General features: G+C 55.8%; 1 long non-coding RNA gene across 1 annotated transcript; it reads left to right on the top strand.

Moving 5' to 3' along the window:
- The first annotated feature begins 10,580 nt into the window (after window positions 1-10,580).
- On the top strand, window positions 10,581-12,933 carry LOC117244352. Its single transcript, XR_004497276.1, has 2 exons — window positions 10,581-10,648; window positions 11,586-12,933. It is a non-coding gene; the product is annotated as an uncharacterized LOC117244352 (long non-coding RNA).
- Window positions 12,934-19,640: the final 6,707 nt, after the last annotated feature.

The following is a 19,640-nucleotide window of genomic DNA, read 5'->3' as shown; positions in this document are numbered from 1 at the left end:
TATTAAAGCCATCTACAAAAATCCCTCTGTGCTCGAGCTTTCCTGCGGGGTGACTCTGCTGAGATGCTGTTTCCATTAAGGACAATTGTGGTGAATAAAGAAGGAATGAACAAACAAATGGAAAAAGGCAAGGGGAGGGAGCAGTGGAGCAGAGAGAGCTGCTGCTGGAAAGAGGGTGACGCTGGCTGTGTCCCCCTGCCCACGCTGGACCGGGGCTCCTGTCACCCAGCCTGGCATGGGGGGCAGTGCCAGGGCCTCCTGCAGAGCCAGACTGGTTTGGGGAGCTCTGGTGTTGGAATTGCTGCTCCATCCTCCCAGTGGGGTCACAGAGGGGAGATGACACTTCCACACCTGCCAGGTGGGGTTATTCCCTCTCTCCTTCGGAGCTGTGAGTGCTGGAGGGAAGGAGCTCTCCCTGTGCCGTGTGTGTGACTGTCACCACCCAGCCACTGCCAGGTTCCTGAGTACCAAACCTTTCTGGCAGCAGGTGGGTGAGTGCTGTGCTGCGAGAAACAGCAGGAACCACGGGCTTTGGTTGGCAGGCTGGGGCTCCATCCCTTTGCTGCTGTGCTGGGGTGGACAGTGAGCACCACAAAAAGCATCTCTCCAGCCCTGGTGATGCAGCATCCAGGTGGGACCTGCTACTGCTTCAGTGTGGGCTGAGGGGACAGCAGCAGGGAACGTCACAGCCACTGAGATGCCACTGAGGACTCTTCTCTGTGCACTGGGACGTGGAGCATCACCAGGGAGATCTACCAGGCCAGGAAAAGGACAGTCAAGTCCAGCCCTAGGCCCACGTTTCCTGGTGTGCAGCTGGGCTCTGGAGTGGTTGGGAGAGGCTCTGAGCTTGGCACACTCGGTGATGCAGGACCAGCATCTTTGTCACCCAGCTGGAAGCAGCTGGCTCTGCCCAGCATGGCCCAGCCCAATCCCTTCTGACCCTGAGCTGGTCCCACTGCCTGGCCTGGCAGATGCTCCAAGGCTGAGCAGGGCAGGAGCTGTGGCTGCAGTGAGTGTGTAGGATGTGTAGGATGGCCTGTGCTCACCCTCGGCCTGGCAGGGGGAACATCCTCCTCCATCTGCCAAAAGACTCTCAGCTTTCCTTCTGCTGCTTTGATCCTTTTTCTTTCCCTAAACTGATACCCAGACATTTCATTTTGTGGGTGCTCAGAGTTCAAAAAGGTCTGGAAAAGCCCTTCTGTCTCTGCAGAACCCTGGGGCTCTTGTCTGGCTGCTGCTGTCAGCAGCTCCTGCCCGCAGTCCCAGTCCGGACGTGGTGCTCTCCTGCCACATGCAGTGGGGAAAGTGAGGGACACACCAGAATTCCTTTGAAGGGGAGATGTCAGTTTTTAACTGGAGCTTTGAACCTTCCTCTGAAATCCCAGGGAGCCTGACCCAGCCGATCCATCAGTCAGCACACTCCATTCCAGCTCTGCACTTCACTCTTCCGTCCGTGCCACCATCCCAAGGAGCACGATGATGGATGAAGCCTGTCAGTCCTGCAGGTATTTTGGTTGTGAGAGCACCCTGGGAATCCAGGATCCACCTCAGGACACCAAATAGCCTCTGGATGGCAGGAAGGAAGGCACCCAAACACCGTGGGTGGGTTGATGGTTGATGTGCTGGTCCTTGGTTACTCTGGGGCTCTTGGAGGCACTTTTGGCACCTGAGCCCCATGGGGACACAGCAGTGCTGAGCAGGAGCAGACGTCTCTGTGCCACCCCAGGTGGCTGAGGGAAGGTTTTTGGGGCCCAGTCTGGATGCACATGCTGCAGGTCGGTGTCTGGGTTTTTATTTTCCCAGGGACTCTTCCATCTCGCTACCCCATGCTCCTTCGTGAGCCCTCACACCCTGCAGAGTTCTCCTCGAGGGCTTGACAGACACGGGCAAAGCTCTCTGATTTATGCCACTCTGACACTTGCTCGGCTGTAACACCTGGAGAATCCCAGCCTACCTGCCCTGCCAGAACTGTTCACTCAGCCCTAAATCAACAGAGACGGTTCTTGCCTGCGCCTGCCTCTCGCAGCTCGCAGAGCAGCTCCGCTTGTGCGTGGCCAGCGCTGTTCCCTGTAATGCGCTAAGCTTCCCGACATGATGTTTAGCACATGTTCCCAGCTCTGCCCCCCCGCTCAAAGGCAGCCTTATAGTTTGCAAATGGGATGAAACCACTGTGCGGCCCCGCGCCTTGGCCGAGCTCCCGCCCCGCGCCGCGGCTGCCAGAACCTTTGCCGCACCTTCCAAGTCATTATGTGTAGTCAAAAGCCTGCCAGAAGGGCTGGGAGGATAAAAGAAAGAAGGGGGAAAAAAAAATAAAACAGAACCAAAAACCCCCTAATGCACGTGAAGGAGCGGCAGAGTAAGCGAGGCATGTCCTCCATGGAGCGCTGCCCGGCGCTCACCGTGCGCCGCCTGCTCCAGGTGGGTCTCCTCCTACGTTGGCCTTTTGGGGAACAAAAGCCGTGCTTGCCCGGGGAGGAGAGCTCCGTCCCCCCTGGGTTTGTCTGGGACGGCTGCCACCATCAACAAACGCGGATCAGCGCCGAGGAGCTCGGGGGGATGTGTCGGGGCAGGCGGGGAAGCGCGGAGATGCGGCTCAGCCCCGCGCAGACACTGGGAGCGTATCGTGGGGATCAGGAAACGCCTCCGAGGAGCTGATGAGTGCGGATACAAAGAGCTGTGGTTGTCTGTGTAAACAGGGAACCGCAGCCAGGAGAAAGGATCAAAGCTGGGATATTCACCCAAAGCCGCAGACCTCTACTCCGGGCTGGGGGAAAGCGCCGGGCTCGCCCCGGGCTGTCAGCGAGGGCACGGGGCAGCTCCGGAGGGGTGGGACACAGGGACGGCTCTCACTGCCCTTCCACCTGCTGTCCTGGTTCCAGAGGTGGCAGAGGTTCCTGAGCTGCCCGCGGGCACCGGAGGGACCGAGGTGACAAAGGAGGGGATAGCGAAGGGGACAGGGTGAGACAGGCTGTGAGGAACAGGAGCAGTGGAGAGAGGAGACAAGGAGCGGACAGAGCCGCCGATGCAGCCGATCCTCCGAAACGCTGCTCGGTGTTTTCCCGGCTGCCACCATCAGGAGAGGCTGTGCGCTCACCAGGGAGCTCCGCTCCCTCTCTCGCAGCCCGGGGAACGGGATATCTCTGCCCATTTTGGCACCTCCCTCTCCTTTTGTTTCTTTTCTCCATCCTCGTCAGTTCTGCCTGCCCTGGATGCGGTATTTCGGGCAGCAGTGAGGATCGGAGCGGAGGCTGCTGGCACTGCCCGTGGCTGAGGCTCATCTGCTCCCAGGAGCTGCTCCCGCCGCAGCTGCCGGACCCCAGCGGCCCCAGCCACCCCTCGCTGGAGGTCCTGGACTTCTCCCAGTGACCTGGAGCTGTTTGCCGTGTTCCTGCACAAGACCTAGATTTTAATGCCAACTGAGCAGCTGTCTAAATGTTCTGTGACATTTCGGAGACGGAATGGATCGTACCGCTCAAACCTCCTCCTTCCGAGCGCATTCAAATGGTACCTTTTCAGTTTCAGGGAACTTTGTTTGCTTTAAAGGCTTTGTGATCATTTCAGCAGAGGCCTCAGCCAGCCAGCCTGCCTCAGTCCTCCATCCCAGGACATCCTGCAGGCCACAGCTCCCTTTTTCTCTGTGGGGTGGCCTCCACCACAGCCACACTCCTCTGCATTCAGAGCTTCCCGGGGGCTTCAAACCCTTCCCAATCCTGGAGCAGCCATTCTAGTTATTAACAGCCCTTTCTGAACACACACAGCCTGCTGCAGTGTGTGCCTGGCCCACGGGCTCTGGGCTACCTGAAAAAAGAAAAGTTAAAAGCATTGCTGAATTTGTTAATTGGTACAAACTGCAAAACTCCTCCGTGGAGATTCTGCCATCTTATTTAATGAGACCATTCCCTTGGCCTCGAGGTAGAAGGGAAAGACCCCAGACACCTAATGAGCTTTACAAAGGCTGGTGAGTTAATAGAGCTCGGTGTGTCGACTGGAAAAATTAACTTTAGAATCAAGTTTTCTGTGGTAAAAGAAAATGGTTTGAGATCTAGGAACGGTCACAGGGGCCCAGTACACCCAGTACACCCAGGGGAACCAGCCACAGTGATACCTGTGTGACAGGGACACAGCACAGAACTGGCACAGACCTGGAAGTGCCCAAGGCCAGGCTGGACAGGGCTTGGAGTAACCTGGGGTAGTGGAAGGTGTCCCTGCCATGGCAGGGGTGGGACTGGATGGCCTTTAAGGTTCCCCCAAACCATCCTGTGACTCCCTGATTCTCTGCTGAGAGCTCTCGTCACAGCCACTGCTGTCACTTCTGGCTCCTCTGCCAGGAAAGCAAAATAAGTATTTCAGCATTTAACAGCCCCTTTTCTGTGTTTCAGAGCTTGTGGGGAGAATACAGGTTCATAACTGCACTTCAGAATATGAGGTTGTCTCTTACGTATGGTCTGGGCTAAAAGGCAAACAAACTTCCTGCCCTGTCCCTCAAAATAATTTCCAATTACTGAGAAATCTCACTCCACACTGGCCTCTCCTTGTTTAAGAGCAAACAGTGCCTCGATGTTGATAAGGATTTAAACCCAAATAAACAGCAGTTGCTTTTTACATGAGAACCACAAAATTAGTGCTCTGTGTGCTCCCAGAAAAGAGGCCTGAATTGGTCAAAATTTCCTTGCAGATCTGCGCACACACAGGGACTGATGTGGCTGGACAATGAGCGTGTCAAAGCCAGCTTTCCCTCCCTCCTGGCAGACACCGGCTTATTCTTTACCCCAAATCCTTACAGTTCATTTTTCAAACCTCTTGAGCAACTTATCTTTCAGTATCTCTCTTCGGAGCCTCCCATTCATCACGGCTAATTGTGGGCTGCCAGCACCCAGAGGGGATTCTGCAGCTCGGGCTGGTGTCATGGTCTGGTGGATGGCATGAGGGGAATGGCTGAGGCTGGGCTGGCATTTATCATCTCTGAGAGGAGTTTGCTTAAAAAAATAAAAAGGCTGAGTCTGGATGGATGAAACTGAGTCAAGGGCCCACACAACAAGTCTACAAAATCCTGCGAGGAGAAGGAAATCCATTCCCTTCTCTTCCCGCAGACTGGGAAACACTGAAATTCCTTGGAGCGGGACAAGGCAGGGGCAGCAGAAGCTGCAGCTCCTGGCAGTCTCATGCTTTCTACAGATTCCCTGAGAGAAGCATTAAGGCCTTCAGTGTTTTGGGATTCTTTTTCCCCCTTGACTTCAATAGAGAAAGGGAACAAGGTTTTACATCCTCTTCCCAGCACTGTTTCACTGGACACCGGCCTTTCCACAGGAAGAAATTATCTTCAGCAAAGTTTTGTTTGGAAGGAAGAAATAAGCATTTTGATAACCTCTTTGATGTAATGGAGGATGTGGATTTCTACATTTTTTTATATCTCATGATAGCTCCTAATCTCCAAATGTTTGTCAGACTCAGTTAAGAACAGGGAAGGAAGGGAAGTGCCCGGGGGTCCCGCAGCTGGGACAAGGCAGGTTTATCACGGCACAGGAGGTGCTTTAGCCCTGTCCTAATGGACCTCCGTGTTCAGATGGATTTTCCATCACTGCCTCTCTCCATGGCCTGAGCAGCCTCCCCCCAGCCCAGGCTGCATCCAAACCCATCCCTGACACTGCTGCCAGGACTGTTCTGGGCACTCAACCACCCAGACCGGGCTGGTGCTCCATGCCTGAGGGCAGGTGTTGGGATTCAGGAACATCCATGGGAACAAAGAGATTTCTCCACCTCCCGTTGGTTCTGGAGCACATGTTCAGAGGCAGAGGCATCCTCTCCTCTGGGGTGAGCAGGGGAGCAGAGCACCCTGAGCTCCACTGCCTCCAAGCAGCCGATGGCAGCCAGAGCACTGGGAGCAGCTGCAGAGGGTGGGCAGGGGAGAGCCCCAGTCCAAGCCAGAAAATCCAGCCTGGAGGGGAAAAAAAAGGCAAAACCCACAAGATTGAAAGGCAGAGTGCAGTAAGAGAGAGTTACCAGGAGATTTTGAAACACAAAGCCAGAGCCTGCCCAGAAGGAATGTACACAGAATGCATGAAAATCTCTGCTCCTCCTCTGACAAAGAGCATTTTGCAGTGCCTCAGTCCCAGCGCCTTCCCTCGGCTGTGGCTGTGGGGAGGGGGCCGAGGGCAGGGCTGCAGGCTGCCAGCCATTGATGTCTTCTCCAAAGGCACCATGAGCTCTCCAGGCTGCTGCAAACCCTGAAGCAAATTGCAGAGGTTCACCCAGAGCATCCTCAGGAAAAGGGAAAACAAATGCAGAGCTCCAGGGAGGACCTGCAGCCTTGGCACCTCCCTGTGATTCCCACCCTGGGGGCATTCCAGGGTTATCCACAACAAGGGGAACCCAGAGACAACCGGGGTTCACTCCCTGGGGGCTGGGATGGGCAAATCCCCGTGGCCACAGCCCAGGGAAGGTGGGAGCCAGAGGTGATGTTTCTTTCCAAAGAAACCCACCCTCATCAGCCACCTCATTCCCAGTGGGAACTCAAAAACTCTTCTTTTCTACCCATTTCTCAATATCCAAGGGCATTGAGTGGTCCATGCAGTGCTTGGTGAAATACCAGGAGTAAACTGTGCTTGGAAAAGGCTCTTCTGCAGATGGCTGCTCCCTGAGTTATCCCTGTGGATAGAGGGGATCAGCTCTCTGGACACTCTGAACCATCTCTGAACCATCCAGGTATTTCCTCCTGCTCGGTCATGCCCTGTCACCCGTGCCAGTGTGGGCTCCCAGCACCCACCCAACTCCTCTGGCAACCTCACCTCAAGCTCCATCCCCCCAGCCAGGCCATAACCTTGTCTGACCTTTCATTCTGAGCAGCACTCTGAGCTGGTAATAATCCTAATCCTCTCTTTGGTACTCAACTTCCAGCATCTCTCACCCTTAAAATTCCCTGGAGGCCACTCACAGGCATGGAGCTGATGCCATATCCCCATTGTCTGACCACAGCAAAGACTTAAAAGCTGCTGTTCTGAAACATTTCAGAAAAAAAAAGAACATTATTAACAGCAAGATGAGAAGACTTGCGGGTTTCAAAGGCAGGAGACATGAATGATTCCTTTTCCTAAAGAATGAAACCCAATGAAAATGCAACATTTCCTTCAGAAGCAGGAGCTCCCTCTCAGCCAAAAGGAGGACAGGGAATGGTGCTGCTGCTGATCCTGGCTGAGGAGGGCTCTCCCTGCACCCCTGCACAGCAGCTCTGCTCTGCACGCCCTTGCTCTCCCCTCTGGGAGGACGGGAGCTCGGCACTGCGGGGGGAGGCTGACAGGTTCTGTTTGCCAGAAGGCCATTAGGATAAAAGGAAAATCCCACTTAGCAGAAGTTATGAATTTCCCAAAGTCAGGCTATTGGCGCTGGTGGGGGACGGGAAATGCTGATTATTGATGGATGTGTTGAATTATTTCCTCCCTGGGCTGCCTCTGAGATGAGCAGGAGCTGCACTGGGAGCAGGTTCTTCTCTTCCCAGGGCATCCATGGGGAGCTGGCATTAACCAGGGGGCACTGGCACCTCCCTGCAGCTGCATTCCCAGCGGGATGCTCACACACACAGGGAACAGCCCTGCTGTGGGCAACCCAACCTTCAGCTGGGCCACCTCTGAGAAGAGGGGTGGGGTTGTCTTCTCCTGTCTCAGGGCAAGAGAGAACTTAGAGTCCCTTCCAGTGCCTAAAGGAGCTCCAAGAGATCTGGAGAGGGACTTTGGATAGTGGCCTGGAGGGACGGGACACAGGGAATGGCTTCTCACTGCCATAGGGCAGGGATGGATGGGATATTGGGAAGCAATTCCTGGCTGTGAGGGTGGGCAGGCCCTGGCACAGGGTGCCCAGAGAAGCTGTGGCTGCCCCAGTCCTGGGGCTGTCCAAGGTCAGCTTGGACAGAGCTTGGAGCAGTCTGGGATAGGGGAAGGTGTGACCGTGGCAGGAGGTGGAACAGGACGGGCATTAATTTCCCTTGGTCTCATCTAACCCAGCCATCCTGTGATTCCATGATTCTGTGAACGTCATGGAGCACCCATGGGGTGCCCAGCCCCTCCCAGCACCCCAGAGCTGCTGCCTGGAGCTGCAGAAGGCCCTGGGGCAGAGCTCGGAGCTGGGCCAGCCAGGTGGGGCAGGATCAGCTGCTGCCCACCCTGAGGAGCCCGCACAGCACAGGCTGAGCTGGTAAGGACAAAACCTGTTGCCTGGGAGGCAGAGTTCCACCTGCAGGCTCTGATGGATGGAAAGTGTTTAAGTGAGAGCGTGGCAGCCCCAGCACAGCCAGCCCAGCCCTCCTCCATCCCTGCACTGATTTATTCCCTTCTCTGCCGCCCCTAATGCTCCTCTCAGCTCTGCGTGGCTCAATGCAGCACAAATTAACAGAGCCCACAAAAGCCCTCTGAAGCCATTCCCTTGATTAGCAGGTCTGTAGTGCTGAAAGATATCTTCATTTTCATAACTTGGCACTGAATGGATGGCAGCCACGGAACTGCAGCACGTCATTCCCCAAAGGGAGGAGTGGCATGGATTTTTCTATACTGTAGGAATTGCTGAAGATTGAGACAAATGACTCAAGAATCAAAAAGGGGAAAGAGGAAAGCTGGGGAAGGAAGGACAAAACGCTGCAGGACTCGCTGGGGACTGAGGGGTGGGCAGTGATGGCCCAGATTGTGACCTGCCGTGGCTCTGTCCATCCGTCTGGGCTGTGCAGGTCAGAGCTCTGCCCTGGGGCTGGCCCAGGGACATTGGTGGCTGCAGCTCCCTGTGTCCCTCTCTCAGGAACCGACACATTCATCAGCAGAGAGGGCAGTGACACACCTGTCCCTTGGAACCATTAAATAAAAAGTTGGAAAACACCTCTGAGCTCACCGTGTCCAACCCTTGTGCAGTGCCAGGGCTTACACGGCTGCTTTTGTCACATCATTGGGGGTTTCTTTTCCTTCCTGGCCATGCTGAAATCGCCACTGCTGGGGGGGACCCCAGGAACTCGTGTGGTGCCTCCAAGCAGTGTCAGGGGACGGCTCAGCTGGACCCCTGAGTGCCAGCCAGCTCCATTCCCAGGTCCTCACAAAGCTCCATTTCCACTCTGTCATCAGGGCTAAAACCCCAGGATGTCCTGGGATTCATTCAGGGTGAGAACCCTCCCTGCACAGAAGGTCTGGGCACCGTTTAGGGTCTGGAAGCTGGGCTTAGGCCACTTAGTGGCTCTCCAAGCACTTGACCCTGGGATTTAATGACTTACTGGGCCTGGCTGCACCTCCAGCATTTCTCCAGAATTGTGCAGAGACTGTTCTGTGCTGCAGACGAATGATGGGGGTGGGGAGTGAACCTTCCTCCCAGCTGTGCCCTGTGCTGGCACTGGGGCAGCCCCACTGGCCACGATTTCTGCTGCTCCCCCTCCGCGGCCACATCCTCACCCCAGATAACCCCAGCCAAGGGAGGGGAGGAAAAGCTCCGGAGCCAGATAAAGACAGAGGGATTATAAGGTGTTTATGCTTTTGCAAAATTAAAGTCTTGAAGGTGAGACAGGTTTACATTGGCACAGAATTAATGGTTTGGTGCAGCGCGAGGGGACAGCGAGAGCAGGGAGCGGGGCCATCCATCAGCACGCGCCGATGGCACAGGGGAAGGAGATGCTGGCATAAATCAGGCCCTGTGCAGGAAATAAGCAGGATGGATGACAGGCAGGAGCTGGTGATCTGTTATTCCCACCGCACCAGGAGATGCAGGAATTGTGGCTGGGTGAGTTCAGGTCTCGTCCCAGCACGGGTGGCTCCGGGTGGGATGAGCCCCCCCTGCAGTGCCAGCTCCGTGGCTGGGGCTGCAGAGCAGCTCTGTGCCCACCCCACATCCTGCATGGGCACTCACACGAGGCTCAGCAGCACCTGCAGGCTTCACCCCCTTCTCTGGAAGTGTCAGTGCCGGCTGCCATCTCCACATCCTTGGAGAACTGAGCCCAAAAGGAAGCAGAGGAGGTTTTCCTTCCCTTGGACAGCGCTGAAGGGGATTAGGGGTCTCTCACTGGTCCTTCTGGCATCTCTGCATTGCTCTCCCTCCCTGCCAGGGTGTTCCAGCTCTGCTTTGGGAATGTGGGCAGATGAGGGAGATGAGACAGGAGCTGGGCTCCTCCATAGGCTGAGGCTCATCTCTAGTGTGCAATTCCCTTAATTTTAAGACTTTGGGCTCAATTTCTCTGGTTATTCTCCAGACCTCCCCAGCAGTTCCTGGTGCCGCTCTGACTTCAAAGGGAAATGAGACCTTACACATTTAATTGAGGCAAATTTCCTCCCTGTTGTCGGGTCAGCGAGGGGGGATTAATGGGGGCCAAGGCTCAGCCCTCTGGGGACACCCAAACATTTCAACACATGGGGCAGCCCTGGAAGGTGGAAAACAGGCGATGGGGAACTGGAGGTGACCAGGGCTGATCAGCAGCAGCTGAGACACATAAATCTCTCCAGCCATCAAGAGCTGCAGCCTCCCCCCACCTCTTTATTTAGGCTGTGTTTTTTGAATGTAACCTGAAGCAATTAAGCTCTTTCATCAGATGTCCTGCCTTCAATTTCCCTCCTGGTTAGCGCTATCAGCGGCAAGGGAAGGACGTGGGAGGCTCTGGCAGCCTTGCTCGGGTCTGGATGTGGGCAGAGCTCAGGTGAGTCCTGCTGGCCTCCCCCTGCAGCAGCCCCCGGCCCGGGGTCACCTCTGGGAGGGCAGCCCAGCTGATGGGGAGCAGCTTGGGTGCCTCGCACAGTGTCCCCCCATCTCCCCTCCCCTCGGGCCCGTCCGTGCAGTTCCCGAGGGATGAAGAGGAATTTTAGCAGAGAGGAACGAGGTGTCGGTGTGGCTGTGATGGGGAGCTCCAGCCCCGTCCCTGTGGGAATAAGGAGAACACCCACAGCCCTGCCGAGCTCCTGCCGGTGACAGACTGTGCCTCCCCCGGCCGAGATGTGAGCCGGGGTTTGTTTGGACAGTTTTAGGGTCACTTCCAGGCTCCCGGAGATCCAGCTGCTGTCAGCAGCCGGCGATGCAGCCCCGCGGGGACCCGACCTCTGCTCCTGGGGCTCCAACCCCTGGGGCCGGGTGCTGACACCTCCCTCCCAGCCTGGGGAGGAATTTCGGGTGGGTTTTCCCGCACCCACCCACCCCAGCCCCGAAAGTGCTGGTGCCAGCAGCCACCCTCGAGCCTCACTCCTGCCCTGCCCAAAGCAGAGGGGACAATCCAGCCCCGGCGGGATTTGGGGTCTCTCTGAAGGATTTGGCATCCCCCAGAATCCCTGCCTGGCATGGTCAAAGGCAGCGAGTCCCACTCCTGTGCCATGGCCGTGCCAGCCCCGCGGGAAGGGCGGGCGGGGGGCGCAGGGGCCGAGCTCCGCAGGAACCCCCCCAACCTCTCCTATTTGAGTTCTCAGCCCCTGCTGCGGGGCTGAAGCCCACGAACATTAACCCTGAGGCTATAAAACCTGACTCGGTGTTTAACAGCCACACGGCGAGCCACGGCGAGCCGAAAAACTGCGCGGAAATTCCCAAGCCAAGGACTGCGACTGGAATTAATTAGTTCTTGCTCTGACAACCTTTTCTGGTGCCTCCAGGTGGTAACAACGTGCAGGAGCCAGCTGTCCCTTCATGCCACCCGGCCCCGGACAGCTGCTCTCAGGCACCGGTGGGTGAGAAAGAAATCTCTGTGCCTTGGGACATCCATCTCCAGGGAGCATAAATCCTCCCCGGAGTCCTGTATGGCGACGGGGAAATGCTTTTGAAGGATGGAGAGATCTTAGCTGCTACCAAATGCCAATTTTCTCGAAAGCCTTTTGGAGAGAAAGGGCTTTGCATGAGCACCCCGCACTGCGCTGAGGGAGTCTCGGTGGTCCTGCCTCGACCAAACTGCGCTGATGGAGCCGTGTCCCCACCGTGACTGTCCCCAAAACTGGCACCCAGAGCACGGTGGGAGGACCTGGCACCTGGCAGGTTTTCCTGGGGAAAGGCCGAGCCTGGTCCCCCAGGCAGGGGAGGGAGGGAGGAGAAGGCTGGAGAAGGAAAGGGCAGCAATGACCTCAGCGCTAAACACTCGCTGATAAAGGTTCTTTCTGGGCTTTTCCCCAGCCCCGATTGCCCCCGGGAGAGCCGCACAGGGAGCATTTAATCGCCCTGCCAGTCCCAATCCTGCCTTTCCTCCTTCAAGGAGCAAGAAAGTGAAAATCCTTTGATGCCAGGAAGCAATAGAGAATACTTTCTGCTCCCTAAATAAAGGATACAGTTTTCTAAGCATCTCGTCTCCTCCTGGGGCCCTCCCACCTTTCCCATCCCTCTCTCCCTGCTCCTCCCGCTCTCTGCCCAGGTGAACTCCTGGGCAGAGCCGGTTGTCATCTTTTCAACAGCTCCTTTTTCCCTCGCTCCGAGTCTGCAGGGAGCGGCTCTTACTGTTTACACACCTCCGGCTCCGGGGCGGGAGGTGAAACAATCCCGGCTTTCATTCCATGGAGAAGACGGGGAGCTGGAGCAGCCCCGGCCCTGGTACCCACCACAGCGCCTGGGATGGCCAAGCTGCTCCTCCCCAGGGACCCCCATGCTTCTCCTGTGCCAGGATCCAGCTCCTGCCTCTGGGATTGCCCCTCCTCTGCAGGGAAATGCCCAGCCTGGCCGCCGGCTCGAGGTGATCCTGGACATCACCTGCCCATGGCCACTGGCACATTCCTGGGTATTTCCCCACCACGGAGGCTCCCATCCCTGATATCCCACGGCGGTGTTGGGTGTGAGCTGAATTTGCCAGGACTGGTGCAGGAGTGTGAGCTGCCAGCAGCCCCTCCCTGAGCCGTTCTGTGATTTATTAAAGGCTGAGCCTGTCCCAGCCATCCCGAGCTCACCAGGGCCCTGCAGCTGCAGCGTACAGAGCCTCCGAGCTGGTAACTGGAAAGGAAAACTCTCCCAGGCCTCTCCTCGTGTAGCAGGATTGTCTCCATCTTCTCCTGGGGGCTGTGCTCAGGGGGTTTCACAGCTCTGTGAGGCTGCCCCGATGGAGTGTCCCCAGTGCCAGCAGACCCAGCACATCCCTGTGTGCAGGGCACATGGACCACACCAGCCTGTGCCTTCTGCTGGTCCCCAGCCCAGGAACGTGTCCTTCCCTGTGTCCTTGGGACCTCCTGAGCCCCACTGAGCACTGCACAACTTGTGTTGATCAGGTGTGGGGGAGCTGGATGCTGAGAGCCCCCGAGGACCTTCCCGCACAGACATCACCTTGCTGCAGGTGGAGATGGAGCACGGAGCCACCTGGAGCAGTGGGCACTGCTGGGATGGCTGGGGCAGCAGTGGAGAGGAGATCTCTGTGCCAGACCCCTCCAGGAGTGACCTGAGAGCACCCCTGGCCCTGCAGTGGGTGCTGAGCATCGCCCCTGTGCCTGCTCAGGCCCCACAGACAGGAATGGGCTGCTTCTGGTTTGGCTGCTGCTGCAGCTCCTTTATTCATTTATCATCTTAGTCCCATCTCTGACGTGACAGAAAATGCACAGATGAGGAAAAGAATTAAAGTTTGCTGAGCAGGGTGGGATTTCTGTGCTACTTGGGGGACTGTGTCCTACTTTCTGGTGTTTCTTTCCCTCTCTGACAATACTCCAAGGGCAAAGCCTCTGAGGACCTCAAGCCCTTGACCTTCCTTCATCAGGCAGAGCTGCTCAGACTGAGCCTCCCCGACGGACCCCGGCTGGCGTCGGAATCAAGGATGTTGATTGCATTCAGATTCTAATTTACTCAACTTGCTACGAGGAAGTCATCAGAAAAGATGGTTTAAAATCATTCAGGGAAAACTCAGAACATAAAATTTTAATTGGCACCTTGTGAAATGAGGTTCTTTCCCTGGCTGGCCAAGCCTGGCTGCTGTGCTGGCGTGGATGGAGATGTTCCTCACCAGCTCGGTTGTGTGGGCAGGAGGATGGAGATGGGGACAATCAGCTGCTGTAGCTGCTGCAGGATTTGATCCCTACAAACACCAGGGAAAGCATTTTGCTGGACACCAGCAGCAGTCCCAGGCACTCTGGGCACTCTGCTCCCATCAACACCAAAACTTTCACCCCTTCAGCAAAACCCTTTTGACATCTGTAAGAGCTGTCACTTCCACCTCTGCAGCAGGAATTGTATTATTCATGGTAACCTGGTTAATAGAATAATTTGGCTTGGTTTTGACTCAAAATTGCCCATGAGCATCCTCCAGTTTTGGTGATGTAATTCAAAACAGAGAATAAAAGACCAGTGGGTACGTGGCTGGTCCCTGAGCATTGGGATTATGGAATGCTGGCTCTCCCTGAGCACACACACCAGCCATGGAGCCCCTGGGGTCTGAGTTTGAACAAACTCATGTAAATCCATCCCAGATAACTTGTGAAAATCTCCTTAATCCTCTGTAGTCCTGCACAATCACCTGCACCCCTCAGGTGCTGAGGGAGTGAGGCAGGTGAGGGCAGATGGAGCCAGCACAGACACAGCCTCACTCCTCTACAGAACATCACACATTTGTGACTGAAAACAGGAAAAATCCTCTGCTTTCCCCCTCATCCTCCCTCTGAGCAGGCTCCTGGCCTTACACAATTATTTATGTGCTGGAAGAGGCAAATCAAAGATCATTAAGTCGAGGCCAGCAGCAGAGACAGATCTGCTGCTGGAGGAGGAGCATTGCCAGGTGATCCGAGCCTGTCCCCACTGCCTCAGGCGCCCCTGTCACCTGCCAGTGTCCCCAGGTACCTCAGAAGCCACAGATCAATAAAGCCACACTCGGGCTGGAGTGTGAGTGAGCCCAGGACAGCATCGATCCCTCGTCACCGCAGCGAGCAGAGTCTGTAATGGGCTGGGATGAGCCGGGGCTGACGGATCCTGGAGCAGCTGGAGATCAATAGCTTTCATAAAGCAGACTGAAAAATAGGGGACAGGCCTAATGGCACTGGAGTGCTGGGCTACACTTACACAAGAAAAACAATTTGAGGAGGACAAAATAGCAACATTGATCATGCCACTATTTCCCCATTTTTATCTTTCTTTGGGAAAGTTCTCAGCTGACTCCAGACATCACAAGCCTTTACTGGAGCCCCTGTGCAAGCAGAGGTCGCACGTGGCATTGCTGCTTTTTGCATTCCCAGTGTGTTGTGCTGGGTTTAACCCTTACTTTAATTAGAATTCCCTGGGCAGGTCCCCCCTCCCCATCCCTGCACAAGGGAGAGGGGCAGAGCTGCTCTGCTCTTACCCTGTCTGCTGCCCTACACCGTGTGCCCCACCCTCACTGGGACATCTGGTGGGAGTTTTGGGGCTGAACATCTGTCCCTCCCTGCCCAGGCACCTCTGGAGTGCCAGGGGCTCTCTATCCCTGCCAGGGAGCCCCGATGGCAGCACTGTGGGCACGGGACACGGCCCCACAGCAGCTCACAGGAACAGTTTTGTGCTCAGCATCAGCTCCGTGCTGTTCTTGGCAGCACCTGGCCAGGTGATTTATCTTGGAATACATCTGCCTCATTTATTATTTTTGTTTTTAGAGATCTGTTCTGCAGTTCTGAATAAGTTCTGCCAAAAAGTGCTGGACTGGGGTTTTCTGTGGGATGCACCAAGCCATTCCTGAAAGCAGGAACCATATCAGAGTCTGTGGGGAGAGTGTCCAGTTTGTCGTGGACTTAATAAAGTTTATTGAGTCTTTGAGCTTTTAGAGTCTGTCTGATCCTTCATCAGGGCTTACAGCTAAACTGCCAGGGAAGATAAATTTGCTGCTCAGGGGCAGGTGGTGAAATCACCATGGATGCTAGGGCAAGGCTGGCAGGAGGGCTGGGCAGAGAGGAGGAGGTGACCACAACGAGAGCTGGGTCACAGCCAGGGAACCTCAGCTTTTAAAGGAACAATTTGCAGAAAACGCCATGGAAGTTACTGTAAGGTCAAAGTGATAAAGCAGAACACAGTGGTTGGATAAAGCAGTTCAGGAGAGATTTATCTGCCATGTAAGGAAGAATTGTGGCAGGATTTGCTCAGTGGCAGTGCCAGAGAGATGTCCTGAGACTGTGAGGTGATGGAGAGCCCAGGGAGGCTCCAGCAACAGAAGAGATCATGGAATCATAGAATCCTAGGATGGGCTGGAAGGAGCCTTAAAGCCCATCTCATTCCATCCCCCGCCATGGGCAGGGACACCTTCTACTATCCCAGGCTGCTCCAAGCCCCATCCAACCCGGCCTTGGACACTTCAGAGATGGGGCAAACAGCTTCTCTGGGAACCCTGTGCCAGGGTTTTATCACCCTCATTTTAAAAAATATATCCAACCTAACTGGACCCTCCTTCAGTTTAAACCCTTCACCTTAAACCTTCACCCCTGTCCTATCAGACCTTCCCCTGTTTCAGCCATGGCTGAGGACAACAAAGGGGGATAAAACTGATGATGGTCACACCCAACCCTCACCCTGCCTGCAGCCTCCTGTGGTGTTTCCCTGGAGCTGGGGCTCTGTGCTGGTGTTTGGGGTGTGCACAGCTGCCCTGGGGACACTGCTCTCAGAATCCTGAGGCAGGAGGGCACTGCCAGAGCTGCCCTGAGCCAACCTCCGCATCAGCCTCCTCATGGAGCAATCCTGGGAGACCAAAAATCACCCAGGCAAAAACCCTTGTGAAATGTCTCCTTTCCATCACTTCAATCCCATCCACTCCACAGAGACATAGGAAGAGAGGGCCCATCTGTTTGGAGTTTGCTTTGAAAAGGAAAACCAACCTTCTGGGACAGCATCTCCCAGCGCCTGCTCCTCATCCGCTGATCTCTGCAACCTTGGCACACGGAGCATCTCGGCAGCGATTTTTCAGCACACCCGAGTGCAGGAGAGAGCCTGATTTACAATTATCCTTCAGTTACAAAGGTAATTTTAACTGGGATTAGCTGATCCTGTAAAGTAATTGAAGCCAGGAGGTCTGGGGCTGCTGCGCTGTTATTATCACCAGATGCCATCGGAGAAACAAAGGGTGAGGGCTGTCTCCAAAAGTGCTTCTCAAAACCTTCCAATTCTGTCTCTGCAGGTATGAAGGCAGGCTGAAATCTGGCAGGCAGGGAGAGGGGGAGAGAAGTGTGGGGATGAATGGGCAGAGATCCTAAATGGATCAGGATGGGCAAAGGGAAGGTTGGGGAGGCGGTGAGGAAAAGGGCTGCTCGTGGGCTGAACTCCTGCCCAGGGACCTCTTTCCAGCCTGCTCTGTGTCCAGGGAAGGGCTGTCTCATCCAGAAGGGACTAATTATCCCTATTTTTAGATAAAGAAACCATCCTGCAATTAAATGAAGGAACACCCCTTACCCTCACCCTCTTGGGATACTTTGGTACATTTGCAGATGCTGCGGCTGCAGTTGGGGTCTCTGGCCCAGCTGGCACCCCTGGCCCTCACTGCCAACTCTCCCCAAATCAGAGAGCCCACGGGGGCTCCCAGGACATTACTGCTGCTGTCCCACTCTGCTTGGAGTGAGGCTGCTGCTCGTGTCCCTGCAGCGAGCACTGGGCTGTGCAGGACCTCACTCAATTGCTTGGAGGGTTTTTGGCTCCTCTGAGAAATCAGCAGATCCTGCAGGAGATGGTTGGTGGGAAGCAGGAGCATGGGGAGCACAGGGGGAAGGGCTGGGAGCTGCCTCAGCCTCTCCCTGCAGCACCCCCGGGCACAGCAGGGTCTGACCTCCAGCCTGGCACAAGGGACCCTCCAGCCTGGCACAGCCACCCCAGGGAACATCCCTGGGCCCACGGGAACACCTGGCTGGAGCAGCTGGGCTCACTGACAGGGGCTCAACTGGCACCTGCTGCTGGGACTGCCCCAATTGTCCCCCTGTGGCACCACCTGGGTGGCACCGCTGCCACACCTGGGGCTGCTTTAGCTAAAGTGCCTTCAGCTGCCAGGCACCCTCCCTGCACAGTGGGACCAAGGCACTGCTCTTGCTAAGGAGAGCCCAAGATGTGCTCAACTGAAATATTTCTGCTTGTTCAATAAGACAAATGAAGTTTTAGGATCGTTCAAGTGCAATTAAAGCTGCCATGTCACAGATGTGGGGGACAGTCCTGTGTAATCAGATTACAGCAATTCCCTGACAGCACCAAAGCTGATCCTAAACTGCACATCAAGGTCCCTTCAACTCCACACCAGAGGGAGAAAACCCCCAAACACAATCAGGAAGAAATCACAATAAAAAAGGAATTGCTTCTGCCGGGATTGCAACCAGCAGCGATCGCTGTGATTTGCACTAATCAAGGCCAGCCCAGCCCTGTCTGCTGGAATTATCTCTCCCACTAATCCCCAATATGTTTCCTATTTGGGCTCTTTGGGCTTCCCTGTGGAGCAGCCTGGGTGAGCCCGTGGTGGAACTGGCAGGGCTGGAGCTCTCCTTCCCAGAGGAACACCTGGGACTGCTCCACTGGCACTGGGGCTCTGGGGAAGGGGGACAGGGACTGCCACCCCTGGGCCAGGGGGATGCTCCTGCTGGGGGCCCCTACACCCCAAGGACAGGAGCATCCCAGATGGTTCAGCTCCCTGTGGCTCCCAGAGTTTCTGGTCTGTTTTTTTAAGGTCAGAGAAAGGAAATGGGTCCCCCCAGAGCACTGCTGGGGCAGAGGGTGGCTGAGATACAGCCAGGAACCTTCCCCAGCAGCACAGGGAAAGGGGCAGGACCATCCTGAGGTGTCCTGACATCCTCTTCTTTAACCAGGGTCAGAGGGAACAAGGGACTGTACAGGTGAGCCTTTATGGTGATTTGGCTCTTCATAAAAACTTATTTGCACAAATAACTTTCCAGCACAAAAACATTTCTCATGGAAAAAGAAAGACCTAAAAAAGGAAAATAAAATGGAAAAGGGAAAAGGAAACAGAGAATCAGGAACATTCCTGAATGCCAAAGGAATTTCTGCAGCTCCAGCAGCAGCACTGCTCTGTCCTCACCCCTCTGGCTGCGCAGTGCCCGTTCAGAAGATATCTCAGAGCTGGCAGCAGCATCTCCACGCCTGGGGCAGCAGCAGGGTGGGAACACGGTATCCCCACAGTGGCACTGGTGACAGGCTGGGAGTGTGTCCCCTTGGCAGTGCCTGGTACAGCTGGCACCCCTCAGTGCAGCTCTGCAGGCTGTCCCAGGAAGCCCCTCCATTCCCACCCCTCCCCTCCATCCTTCCTCTGCTCTTCATTTGGCCCAAACACGGGCTGGCAGGTTGGATTTGCATTATTCCTTGTTTTTCTTTACCCTGAGCAGTCTCAGCCGGCGACTCGGGGAGCACAAACCCCGCGGTGGCCCCAGGGCACAGCTGTGACTGACGGGGACCAGCCTCACCTGGGGGGGTTAAACTGGGGGGGTCACACTCTGGGACAGCCCCGTGTGACACAGGGGGTCTTGGGGGGATAAACTGGGGGGTCATGCTCTGGGACAGCCCCGTGTGACACAGGGGGGTCTTGGGGGGATTTACTGGGGGGTCACACTCTGGGACAGTCCCACCCAGCCCTGTGTGACACGTGGCAGAGCCGGGGCTGGGGTGAGCAGCTGTGGTGGCTGGTGTGTACCAGAGCAAGGTGTGAGTCACCTGGGACATCAGCAGGGATCACCCAGGCACTGGGACAGTGGGGACTGTCACCAGGGAGTGTGGGAGCAGGATTGACAGGGGAGCAGGATTGGTGATTCCCAGGG

The sequence above is a fragment of the Parus major genome, chromosome 4A (genome assembly GCF_001522545.3).
Source record: "Parus major isolate Abel chromosome 4A, Parus_major1.1, whole genome shotgun sequence".
In the NCBI taxonomy this organism is placed as follows: Eukaryota; Metazoa; Chordata; class Aves; order Passeriformes; family Paridae; genus Parus; species Parus major.
This window is presented reverse-complemented; position numbering and strand designations above follow the sequence as displayed.